This window comes from Aptenodytes patagonicus, chromosome 11, assembly GCF_965638725.1.
Source record: "Aptenodytes patagonicus chromosome 11, bAptPat1.pri.cur, whole genome shotgun sequence".
Lineage (NCBI taxonomy): Eukaryota > Metazoa > Chordata > Aves > Sphenisciformes > Spheniscidae > Aptenodytes > Aptenodytes patagonicus.
In genome coordinates, this window is record NC_134959.1 from 19,938,554 (window position 1) to 19,951,002 (window position 12,449).

Sequence of the window (12,449 nt, forward strand, 5' to 3'; positions counted from 1 at the left end):
CTTGAACAGCTAAGTCTTTTTAGTACAGTGGGAAGGGTACTCTGTCTACCTTAAGGGGCTGGGGGGACTTCCCGGAAATCATCCTTATGATGTCTTACCTTGATAAACGCAATGCAACCTGAAGATGACATTTTTAGTTCTGAGTGTGATGGCACTTTTCTTTATGGTAAGGGTAGAAAAGTAGGATGCTCTTCCAAAGAGTTACTTCTGCTATCTCAGCAAGAGGGGATATGATACAAAGAAGATTTGCAGGTATGTGGAGAGATACCACCGTTTTCTGATGGAAAATAAAGCATTGCCATTTACAGGTAAAATGAGTGATCTCAACCATAGTTAGGAAGTAACGATCATGGCTTTGTGTAATATGAACATTAGGAGAGGATTTTCTTTCACTTTAGAGAAGGAGAAGCAGGAGTTACCCTAACCTGGCTATACAGTTAGCTGGAATACATGTTAATTCCTTGGCAAGGATGCTTTTGCCTAGCACGTTAACCAAAGTCCTCAGCTTTTCAACCGGCAGTAACCTTTTCAAAGACAACTTCTATGCCAACCAGTAAGAACAAGATAGGTGGGCAAAGATGACAAAGATAACCACTTCAAGGTCTTGGAATGTCAAGGGTGCCTTACGCATGCTCCTGTTGAATCCAGCCACATTCAACAACTGGAGCACTATGCTGCCCAATAGTGTAGCATATTTAGGACTAGTGATTTTATAAAAACCTGCAAGTCACACAAGCGCTTTGCAATTAAAGCTAAAAATATTGTGTGTATAAGTCTACGTATCCCAATAGTTTAAGGAGGAAAGGCCACAAATGGGTTTGGTATGTAGCAGTGATTCAACTATGCTCTGAAAAGAAATCAGCTAAACGTTAGAGACACTAACTTAATATACACACATCTGCTTGATGTGCGGGAAGGGAATACATTAATTTCTAGGCATCATTGTGCCTCAGGGAGCTTTTAAAAGAACCAAACTAAAAGCAGTCTGCAACAAACGGGCATTACATTAAGCGGCAGAGCAGGAACTAAACAGAAGAAGGTTAAAAATACTAAACAGAAAATGGTTCTCAATCAGGCATTGAGGGATGACACCTTTCTGCCTGAGGCTTCCTGAGGTGTAAGTTCTTAATTCTACGGGGTGCTTAAGGATCATTTTGAGTCCTGCACAGTTGGGCTAGAAAGGTATATTTGGTCCCATGTCACCATAGGAAACATCGTTTATTTAATCAGTACTCTTCTGTCATGCTGTAACATGGATTTTATGATAAATCCTTCACAGATACCAAAATAAGACCCTGTAAAGTATATAGAAACTCTAGCAATCTTAACTGAACAAGGGTGAGAATCAGACAAGGACACATCTATTACAAGAGGAAGAAAACACAACTAATTCTCAAGAACGAAGGCCCATGCGCTGCTGTTTTTCATGTTTTCTGGTAACTTTGTACATGCACTATGAATCAATCTCATTTACATTTTTTTAAAGCTAGGCTCCTGTGTCTGAACACATGAAAGGCAACAGCGGGTCACCTAGAAAAGTGACCTTCCTTGTTCACCCTGGAGCAAGGAAGATATTAACACTCTAAATCCTGATCAATTTCTTTACAGAAGGTGAATCAACAGGGTCTCTACTGGCCACACCAGAGGTTGATTTCTGAGGGAAAGATCTTCTGATCCAAGAAAATTAAAACTGTATTTGTACTTCCTTTGCTGTATCAGTGGCACTGCCTAAATAAATGCAGAAATAGAGATAACGCATCCAGGTTTCATGCCAGATCATACTGCTGTAAGATCTGATCCTAAACTGCCGAAAATCACATAGTTCCTTGGCTGGTTGCTGTCCATTAGTAGAACTATAAGGGGCAGTAACACTTCCAGAAAGCATCCAAAAATGGATCTCCTATTTTCACAGCCAATAGCTGTGCAGCATCAGTCAGAGGTACCAAGCCAGGCAGTGGCTGCTGCTTCTGAGCTTTTGTACTCATCTACATCAGAACAAGTTAGGCACCAAATCGTATTCCCACAATGTTCCTGTGGGCATTACCTCCTCTCCCTTATCAGCTTGCTCCATAACGTCGGGGGTGGGGAGGGGGGTGGGGGGGAAGTTCAGTGATTCCCAAATGGTTTGCAAGACGGCTGTGTGCTCTGCCTGTTCAACCACTAATGACCATTCATAGGACTGCTGCACAGGGTAAGGGCTGCTCGGCCACATCTGTCATCTGCCTAGCAATTCCCATCTAAACCAAAGTGTTCCCTGGGTATCAGAAATCTGAGAAACATTTGCTGAGATCTTTTTTTTTCTATGGTGGTCAGCACACCAGGGCCCTATTCCTGTGTAATTCCTCAGGCACTATGCCAGTGCAAATAAATACACCATTCTGCCTGAGCACGCTTCTAGTGGTGTTTTCATAGGTGCCAAAGGCTACTCAGAATGCATGGATGTGGAAAATCAGGGCCTGAAGCTTATAAACTAAATGTAAAAAATGTCATTACACACACAAACACACCCACACTCTTTGGACAGTCTGCCTGTAAACTGTTTGACCACAGCCTTCAACAAGGAAAGCAGCCTGAGATTTCATGCTGAGAATTACATAGCTCTCACTTTGAGAATGCCACAGGAAAAAAATTAAGATCGATTTTTAAGAAAGGTTTAGGAGGTTTGTACTTAGGCTCTGTATGATTTGCTAGGAAGGTTGGACTCTGGTCAGTGGTCTTCGGCTTATATTTTTCCTGTCAATTTTGCATCCCTTGGAACAGCCTACTTTTCTCTCTACTTTCTCCCTCCATGCTTCTGCCTAAAACACAGCCACTACCATCAAAAGCTGTATTCCGCAATGATTACAGTTAAGAAATTGTAAGATTAAAACATAAAAATTACTGAATTGGGTGGGATTCAGGGGGCACATGCAGTATTCAGGTAACTACTTTTACCGGCCTGCAGTAAGAGCAAACTTGTCAAAGGTTGCAAGGGATTTTAATTGATTAATTTTAAATCTTTACTCAATGAAATAACATTTATTAGACTGGCTAGCAGTAGGGAGACGTTTGTCAGCAGTGCTTAAGTTGGGAGACTCTCTGTTACTATACATAGCCAGAGAGGCAGAAAGTAAACATCTTATAGGATTAGCAGCTATGTTCATAGCTGAGATGAAATTTGGACATTTCATTAGTATAAGATTGATTCTGACATTTCATAAAGCCAAAATGCAAACAAAAAAAAATGTGTCTGATATAAATACAGTATGCGGCACTTACTCAGATAAAGTTCAAGAAGCACAGCAGGTTTAGTACGATGACAAAGGAAATACAGAAGGGTCATTTGAGGACCCAACTTCTGCTAAGCACTTAAGTGTATGCTTAATCCTGTGGGCATCAATCAGATACTTTGGACTTATTAAAAGCACACAATAATAATAATAATTAGAAAACATGAAAAATTTCCATGGCTAGTTATTGTTAATGGTGGTAAGAATTACACCACCCTCACCAACGGAAACAGTATCACAATTGATTCAATTTCATGAAAGTTTTCATTTATTGTGCCACCCTCTTAGTTTAAGATATTCTGTAACAACCACAGCTTGACTGGTGAGACTACAGAGACACATGACAATGTTATAATAGGAAATACTTCATTACCTTAGCTAGGCACTACCTACTGTTGTCTTTTTTTAAGCCCCCCACGCCACAACAGATTGAAAGTAAATATATGCCCCTCCTCTATTCTCACATCACTATTATTCTATGTTTTCATGCTATTACATGCTTTCACGTGCTAAAAGTAAATCAATTGTTACTTTTTTTCATTGGTTAGTTTTTATTAGACTATCTAAAAAACATTCTGTTGAAAATCTTCTTTTGTATGTTAAAATGAGGTTTAAGCAAGGCTCATCTTTAAAGCTATACCTGCATGCTCATTGCTTTGTTCTAAACTGGGCATAGGTAGGAGCGAGCATGTTTCCCTAGTTTCTAGAAGTCCTCTTGCGCGTGTTATCTCTTGAGGTTATACAATGGCTGCATAAGACTCAATTTAGCAGTGTAACAGTACTACAGCTACAACAGGAATCATTCAAACCACTCATGGGTTTTATATAGGAAATTGGGGATTTGTATTTTCTAGGAGTTGCTAGCAAAATTGACGCATTTTAAGAATGTTACTTAGCTTATGTTTCATTGTGAATTTGTTATTAGCAAGAATACCCAATAAACACACACAAAAAATTATTCCCTTGCTATAAACCCAGCAAACAGAATTTGTTTGCAGAAGTGCAAATTCATTAGATTAAACCTGTCATTAAAGGCCTCCGCAGAGGAAGACTGCCCAGCCTTGCCATACAATATAGTCCACTGCTTAACAATTTCTACTGTTAGAAAAGTTTTTCTCATGGTCTAACCTGAATACTTCTGCAGCTGAAGTCACTAGGTCTTGTGTTCAACTTGCTCAAGGAGAATTGATTCATTTTTACTTCTCTGCAGGGTAATTATTTATACCTGTACATACATATATCCAGAGCTTATCACGCCTGCTTCACTCTTGCATCTCCCAGCCTGCCTTTCTTAAGCCAAAAAGCAAAACCTCTTTCATTCTTTCCTCACAGGTTCCACTTTCTAGACTTCTGTTTATTTTCATTTCAGTTCTCTGGAGATAGCACTTCAGCTCCAGCCCTACCATTCCTTAGTAGACTAGCAGCCTTTCTTTACATAGTTTGCAGTCAATATTCCTGCTCATACACATCCAGCGCAAGGCTTGGCTTTTCTAAAACAACACGCATTGCCCATTCATACACAGCTATCGCCGATTTGTAAGCCCTAGATCCTCTTCTAAAGAACTGCTCCTTAACCAGCTTCCCCCTTTCTCTCTTCCTACAACTGCTCATTCCTGCCTACTGCAGTATCTTAGCTTTATCCTTACTGAATTTAAAAGATCAGTTTATCAAGACCATTTTGATCAGCTCAGACTATTGTTAAAAAGAGCTTTCTTCTTTAATAAAAAAAAAAAAAAAAACCCCAACAAAAAGACCCTTCCCTTTTGTTAAGGACATTACCTTCCTAAAACTTCACTAAGCATCTGACAGTGCACTAGAAGCAAAGCACTACAAATTAGAGAGACATGATGAAAGCTTAGAGGCTATAATTGTTCAAAAAGAATGATTTCCTTTTCAAAGGTAAACATCAGCCTTGCAGACAAAGATAAGGCCAAGTGCACAATTAGATACGAAAGTCTGTGCTTCTGCTCATATCTCCTGATATCAAAGATTGCAGGAAAATTCAAAATGTTTTCTTAAAACGTAAAAAAGAAATGAACAGGAAAAAGTGTAGGAGACTAGCAGGAGTCATACCAGAACTGCCAGCAGCTTTTAGGAAAGCTGTTTTCCTCAATGCCGGAAGTCTTTGAAATGGGAGATAACCAGCCATGAACTACAGCAGCCATTCAAAGCAGAAATAATTTAAAATGTTTAGATTTTGTATGCTGGTCTTTTGAATTAAAGCATGCCAACCTCCATAATGTTATTTAATTACGTCTTTGACAGCCTGTCTCTTATAAGCAGAAAAGTATATTGTCAATATACACTGGGGAGAGCAAAACAGTAGCATTTTCACCTATGCAGTTTGAACGCAGGTTTGAACTATTATTAACTCAAAGCTACACTAAACCTAAAACAACCTTTGAAATAAGGAGCAGGAGCCGTTCTTTCTACCTTTGCTATTGCCAATTTTAAAGGCAAAAGTCTACGGTTTATATAGTGGAAACTTCTCTTTTAGTAGAAAAGATATTCTGTGGACCAAAGAGAACCAGGCCTTCAGACAATGACAAGCAATAGGAGACACCTTTGACAAAACTCTCCATTATTATTCATTTTATTACAAGGGACTTTGCAGCTCTAGCAGAAGAAACAGCCATTGAACTAACTATTGTATAAAGCATGTAATGAGTTTCTACCTTTCCTGGATATTCAACAGTTTATAAATAGACAAGGCAAAAGGAAAGCGACTACCTTGCCAAAAGTTACACAGGAGGGCACTGGCATAGCAGAGAGAGAAATACCAGAGTTCTGACTCCTGATAAAGTGAATTACCCATGGGTGCTTGCGGTGTCCCAAACTTTGGAATCAAATTTGACATTCTTTGCTTTAACACTCCCACTGATATTTTTTTCCAGATGCAAGAAGGCAAACTCAGCATCAGATCATGAAAAGCACAGATTAAACAGATTTGATCATTTATGGCAAGATGGTGCATTTAGACTCTTTTAGCATCTTTTTCCCTATCAAAATACTTGTACTTCTTACCTGCAGCTATCTCTGACTTGCTTGCTGTCACTAGGCATTTTCAGTGATATCAAGCCTGATTCCTTCCACCATGATTTGGTGCATGCTAAGGTACAAAAGAAAGAGATTTCAGGTCTCCATACAGTTACACAGGGGTACATAGGCAAGCTCTGCCCTAGCAGGCACCGGCCTGCCAGCACCGGTCGGTGTCTGACCTTCTGGTGGAGTCAGTCAGTCTCAATTTACTCTTCTTCTAGTCTAATGTGAACAATTTCACAGTAGACAAAAAAACCCCTCCCCTCCACTTAATCTCTTATTTTCCCAAGTGGAGTCCATCTAGCTTACATCAAAGAATTGGTCTCGTTAGGCCATTGTTTTATAAGTCTGCTAATATTTTTCCTGTCCATAATACAGAAGACACTGCTGATAGAAATATGTCAACAGGAAAACAAACAGGCAGCATTTGACATGCTATTAGTCCAAGTCTGGGTGGATAAATAAATCATAGATCAAATATTCATAAGGGGGAAAACACTGTTTATTTCCACTGGGTTCATTACGCACACATCTCCCATACAGCACAGTGACAAACACATCCCACAAAAAGGATGTCACAATGTACCCAAGAAGTACTGTTGATACGACGAGGACAATGTTTTCCCTCCTTAGAAAGTGCTTCAGTCTCTTGGGAATGTATCACACCGGTCACACAAAACGAAGCCAGCTAGAAGTGTCTAGCTCTATCACTGTGTAAGGCAGGGTAATTCATCAAGACTGAATCATTCCTAATCACTGGATGTTTCTCTGAAAGTAATTTGTGCTATAAGTGCAATAAATATTAAGTATTTCACTCCTTTCCTTAAAATATTGAAACTCCCACGCTATTCTTAGATGAAAAATATATTCTAATCCTATTCTGATCCTACATCAGGCCTAGCCATCAGGGTATCCCACCATCTTCTAACTGAGAAAATATAAAATAACTTAATGTCATTAAGTTGTTGGCCATCTACATATATTTCAACTCACAAAGCTCTCCATAATAAATGATACTGATGTAGCAAAACTGAACCCAATTTATTTTGGTGATGCTTCCTAATTAAAAACATCAGTAAAAAAACCACCTTGGCAATTGTTTCAGATGCAACCTTAACTATAGTCAACCCAGGATAATAAGGTTAACATCTCTTCTCTCCTAAAAACAGTGCTATTGCAATGAGGTCACCCAAACTCTAAGGAATAAGACACATAACAGATGTGGAGTCTTCAGTTACTAGAACTCTATAGCTCGTGTCTTTAGTGGTGAAATGAGTCATCAGACAAGAATATTCATTTTGAGTTAGAAGTTGCCACTAGACCAATGCCTGTGACCCACTGGTGGCACCCACTTTCAGACAGTGGGAAATGATTAAAAAAAAAATCAAGAGCTTTTTTCTATTTCTTCAGAAGCAGTTACTTCAGAGGAAGCATCTCAGGTAAGTAAAAATTTACCTTGATCTCTAGACAAATGCTGTGTAGAAGTGCCCAGAGACAGAAGGTCATGTTGTTTAAAGCTCAAAGGTACCTCTGTGCCTAAAGTACCATTTTCCAAAAGCCACCTATAGTTTACAGGACCAAGTATCCTTAAAATACATTTTCAGTCTGTTTCTTCAGAAAAGACAGCCCAACCAAGCACAGGGCAGAAAGACGGTGTGATAGAAGAGAAGAAAATCCCTGTTAACTCCATTTTAATTGTGAAAATAAGCTGTCTGGAGGACCTAAGCACAGGACTGGTAGAAAAGCACAAGCCAGTCTTCCCCCACTGCTTTCTTAGAGCAAAGACTGATGAGAAGCCAGGCAGCGTTCACAGTACTGGCAGAAGAACAACTCTCATCCTGGTAATGAGGCAACTGCAACTAGAGGCAGAGCAGCAGCATGACACAGCCCTTTTGGCTTACAGGTATCTCCTCTTGCCAAACGCCAAGTAATTTTCAGTCAGCATTGCTATGGGGGTAATGGAAGATGTTTGCCACCCAGTGCAACAAACCCCGTGTATTTTCTTTGCTGAAAGCCTCATTTATGCATGAGGAAGCTCATCTCATTTATATGGCACAGCAGCACATTGACATAGCTATTGCTACTGAAAGTCAGTGCCGGCTCACAAGGCAGGTCTGTGTGTGTAGGCTTTTTTCCAGCAAAGGCCATTTCTATTCAGTTCTTTCATTATTCAGGGCTGGGTGAGGGAACATTGCCATGGTGTCATATTTTGCTCTGGTCTCTTCTTACTTACAAGCTTCTACTATAACTAGTCAACGTTCATCACCATACTCATTACAACTTTGGTTTCTCATTAACTGATAAATGGTTCAAAAACCAGTGCTGATTTTCTCTGAATCTCTCATCATCATGAAACAGCATTTAATGAATAGTTTTAATCGAACACATTCAGCCCTGGGTTACACCGCAGACCTTATTCCATAGCTTTAGCCTTACTTGCCACTCCTGCTATATGGTTGCAATCACATGCTGTGTCCCCTACTCCTTGATTGGATAAAAATATTTTTAAAAATTCCAAACCATCCCAAAAAGGGAGAGAATACAAACCACTAACCTAAACTGCAGCCTTCCAGGAAATATTAATGCTCTTCCAGGCAATATTAATGCTAAAATCAAGGTAACTTTAGTTACATAACTGTTTCAATGAATGTCTGGCAACTAGCAATCTGAATTTCATTTGTTCCTACAGAATATAATAAACTGAACTTAGTTCTTTTGATTGCTGAAACACTTCCCAAATGGGTGCTTATTCCTCCCAGATTTAGTCAGCGCTCAGTCTTAAGTCACAAAATCATTTCGATCGTATCGCTTCTTCTTTACCTTCACTCTCTCCATTTCTGTCTCTTCTCTGTACAGAACATCAAACACTGGAAGTAACACAGACACGTTTGCATTTCAGATAACTACACTTAGTAACTGGAGGCAAAGAGACTGTATAGTCTCAATAAAAAGAGCTGTATTCAAATCACATCTGTACATCACAGTAGTGTGTGAAAAACAAAAAATCAATGAATCAAGAAATGCAGCAAAAGCTATGCCTAATAAAGTGCCCTATTACCCCTTCCTTGGGCCTTACTAAATGAGTTTCTGGGAGAAGCAGAGCAGCTGAGGTTTTCTCAGAGACAGATGAAATGAGATCCCATCACTCCAAGAACAGGTCTCCCTCATTTGTTTGTTTTAAAAATCATGAAACAGTCCTGAAACTCAATTGCATCCCTCTAGAGACACGTTAAGGGTGATTTTTTTACATATTACAGGCAAATGCTCACCGTTAAAAACAAATGTGTGTTTTTTTCCTAAGAAACTCCAAATAAAGTCATACATCAAGTACGTTATCAAGGTCGTTCCCTTGCTGCAATTCAGTAAAGGATGCATTCCCAACAGGAGATAACACAGTAGATTTTAACAAATTCAGCAAACTTCAAGGGAGATTCAAAGAATGGCTGCTTCATTCCTGCAAAAGGAACCAATTAAAGACCCAGTGCTGAAAGGAATTTTGAATGTACTGCTCTTGAATGAAACAATGTTTGAAGAAGGAAATGAATTTGTTTATGAGACACATTGTTGGCTTTGCTGAGTTTTACCACCACAGTTTTCCTCCAAGAGGAAATACATTATTAAACAAGAAGGAAGAAAGCCTCTATCAATCCCAGTAAGGCAGCCTAACGTTAATGTCAGCAATGACATGGTAAGGCTCCTACCAGAGTTTTATTTGGCATTTTTAATTATAAACCCTCCAGAGCTGCCAAGTTCCAATTTACATCCAAATTCCTTCCAAAAGGTTGGGATTTTGACTTGAGCCTATTACATATTCTTCTCTGTTTTTTTTTAAACTTGGACCTTTTTTAACACTGGCCTTATGTTAGACATTTTGCAGAGCCTATCATAACAGGGCCCCAGACCCCACCAAAATACAAATAATAAATTATTCAGCACAGCAGTCTGGCCTTTCAATGTACATTTTTGGAAGCTGCATTATCAGGTATATCTGCCAAGAAACAGGCCCCAGAAAATAGGTCCTACAAACTGTATACCAGAATCAGATAATTACATTGTATGATAATGAACTAGCACAGTTAAGGAAGCATCAATACTGCCTTAGTGGTTCCTAAAAGTAAAAAAACTGAATTAGTGTGCCATCAGAGCAGTGTTGTTATACCACAGAAACATAGCACGAAGCTTCCAGCACTTCTCTGTTCCTGGCATCATACTCATTCCAGTAAGACAACTGTGCCCTGCTGCTGCCTCTGTAGCTCTGACCCATTTTCACCTTCTCCCCATAGGGGCTGCAGAGACTTACCCGACAGCGGGGACTGGAACCAAGTTTTGCTGAGATCAACTCAGAAGACGGAAAAAAGAATGAGCGTAAGAGAAAATAGGGAAAAGTATAAGATAAATAATATGGGAGCCAGTGATCAATGTTAATGATTAATTTATTGAGAAAGAGAATACTGAAGCGCTTTTGCTGCATTAAACCCTGATAATGACTCCTTACAGACACATAGATCAAGAGTTGCAGGGGCTGAAGCCCTCAGGAAAGGGAGACGTTGAAGACAACCACAGCAATTCTAGAACCGAAAGAAGCAGGCAAACTAGTAACTGGCCTAGATGAAGTAAAATATAGGTAGTTTTGCCTTCAGTAGCCCTCTCCTTGATGAAGTTATTGACCATACCAACTTAATTTGGTTCTGTCTTCTTATTTTCTCTCTTCTAGTCTTGTGAAGTCAGCATATACTGACGTAACCAAATACGCAATATTCCTTCAAAGTAGAATTTGCCTTCCAAATTTTACCCAGGGTCTCCTAAAGCACAGCCCTGATGAAAAAAAAAAAAAAAAAAAAATGCAGGATACTTCAGAGAAGTCCCACACTCAAGCAACTCATCCCCTCATCCTCAAACTCCCCATAATTTCCTCTGTACTTGTTAATTTATTGAAAGGGCTCCTGTGCTAACCAGAGATCAGAGTCCAGCAAATATGCTAGCCAATTCCTTCTTGCAACCTAAATAAACAAACCAGCTCTTAGCTGCCAGGACATCGAAGTCCTCACCAAGCAGCACCTATACCTATCTCTTCCCACCCCCTCCCCCCCAAAGAAAAAAAGAAAAAAGAGAAACCACATTTCCCAACTTCCTCTGAAAGTCTTGAGTAACTCAGCTCATCTGCATCAAACTGCCTTAGCTCACAGCCCTTGCTGGAAGGACTCTGAACTCCTGGCTGGAGTTGAACTCAAGGCAAACCACACAACTGTGTGACCCAGCAGGACTCTGAGCCCCTCATGAAGAGGTATTGAATATATTCGACACTCCCTCGCCCAGAAAATCTGCAAACTGCTAATGAGATGCAGAAGCCAGGGATGAGACTGGCCCTTTGATTTCCTTCTGCAGTATGTATGGACCTCAGGCAGATCCTTGTCCAAACTTTGGAAATAAAAAACAAAACAAAACAACAAAAAATGCTAGGATCACAGGAATGCATTAAGAAACAGAACTGCCTACATTAACAACATGCAGGCTAATAATTAACAACAGCCTGCCATTAATAGCAAAAGCTTGAGGAATTAGGAGTGAGCATGTAGAACAACTTATTGTTCTATGCTGCTCAGTAGCTCACACCGTGTGTGCTAGTGTGTCTTGATTTTCTGTAATAATGTGCTAGTTTGCTTTTGGTTTGACATCCTTTCACGTACATTCAGCTCACTCCCCCCCCCCCTTTTTTTTTTTTTTAAATTTCCATGTGCTCCTTCGCGCAGGAAATTTCTGCACTGTACAGCTGCAGGACAGCACAACTGAGTGGAACGTTATGTAATTAGGGCCTGATCCCATTTGCTTCCCCATCTCTACCTCCCTACCATGGTAGACCTGCAGAATGCGAAGTATCTTAGAAAGGTTCTGAGATGTCTCCCTGAATGCACAGAAAGAGGTTTCCCTCTCCTCAAGACATTAAAAAACACACTGAAAACCCCTCCTAAATTCATTGTTGTTTTTCTTCCAAAAAATAGTAAGGCTTTTTTTTTATTAGCCTTCCGTTTTGGAGCCCTTATGGTTCACATTTTCAAGCTTATGAGCTAGAAATGTATCTTTTTACTCTTGAATGGAAGCTGTGTATCTAACAGAATCACATGAATTCAGAGGGTGGGACTT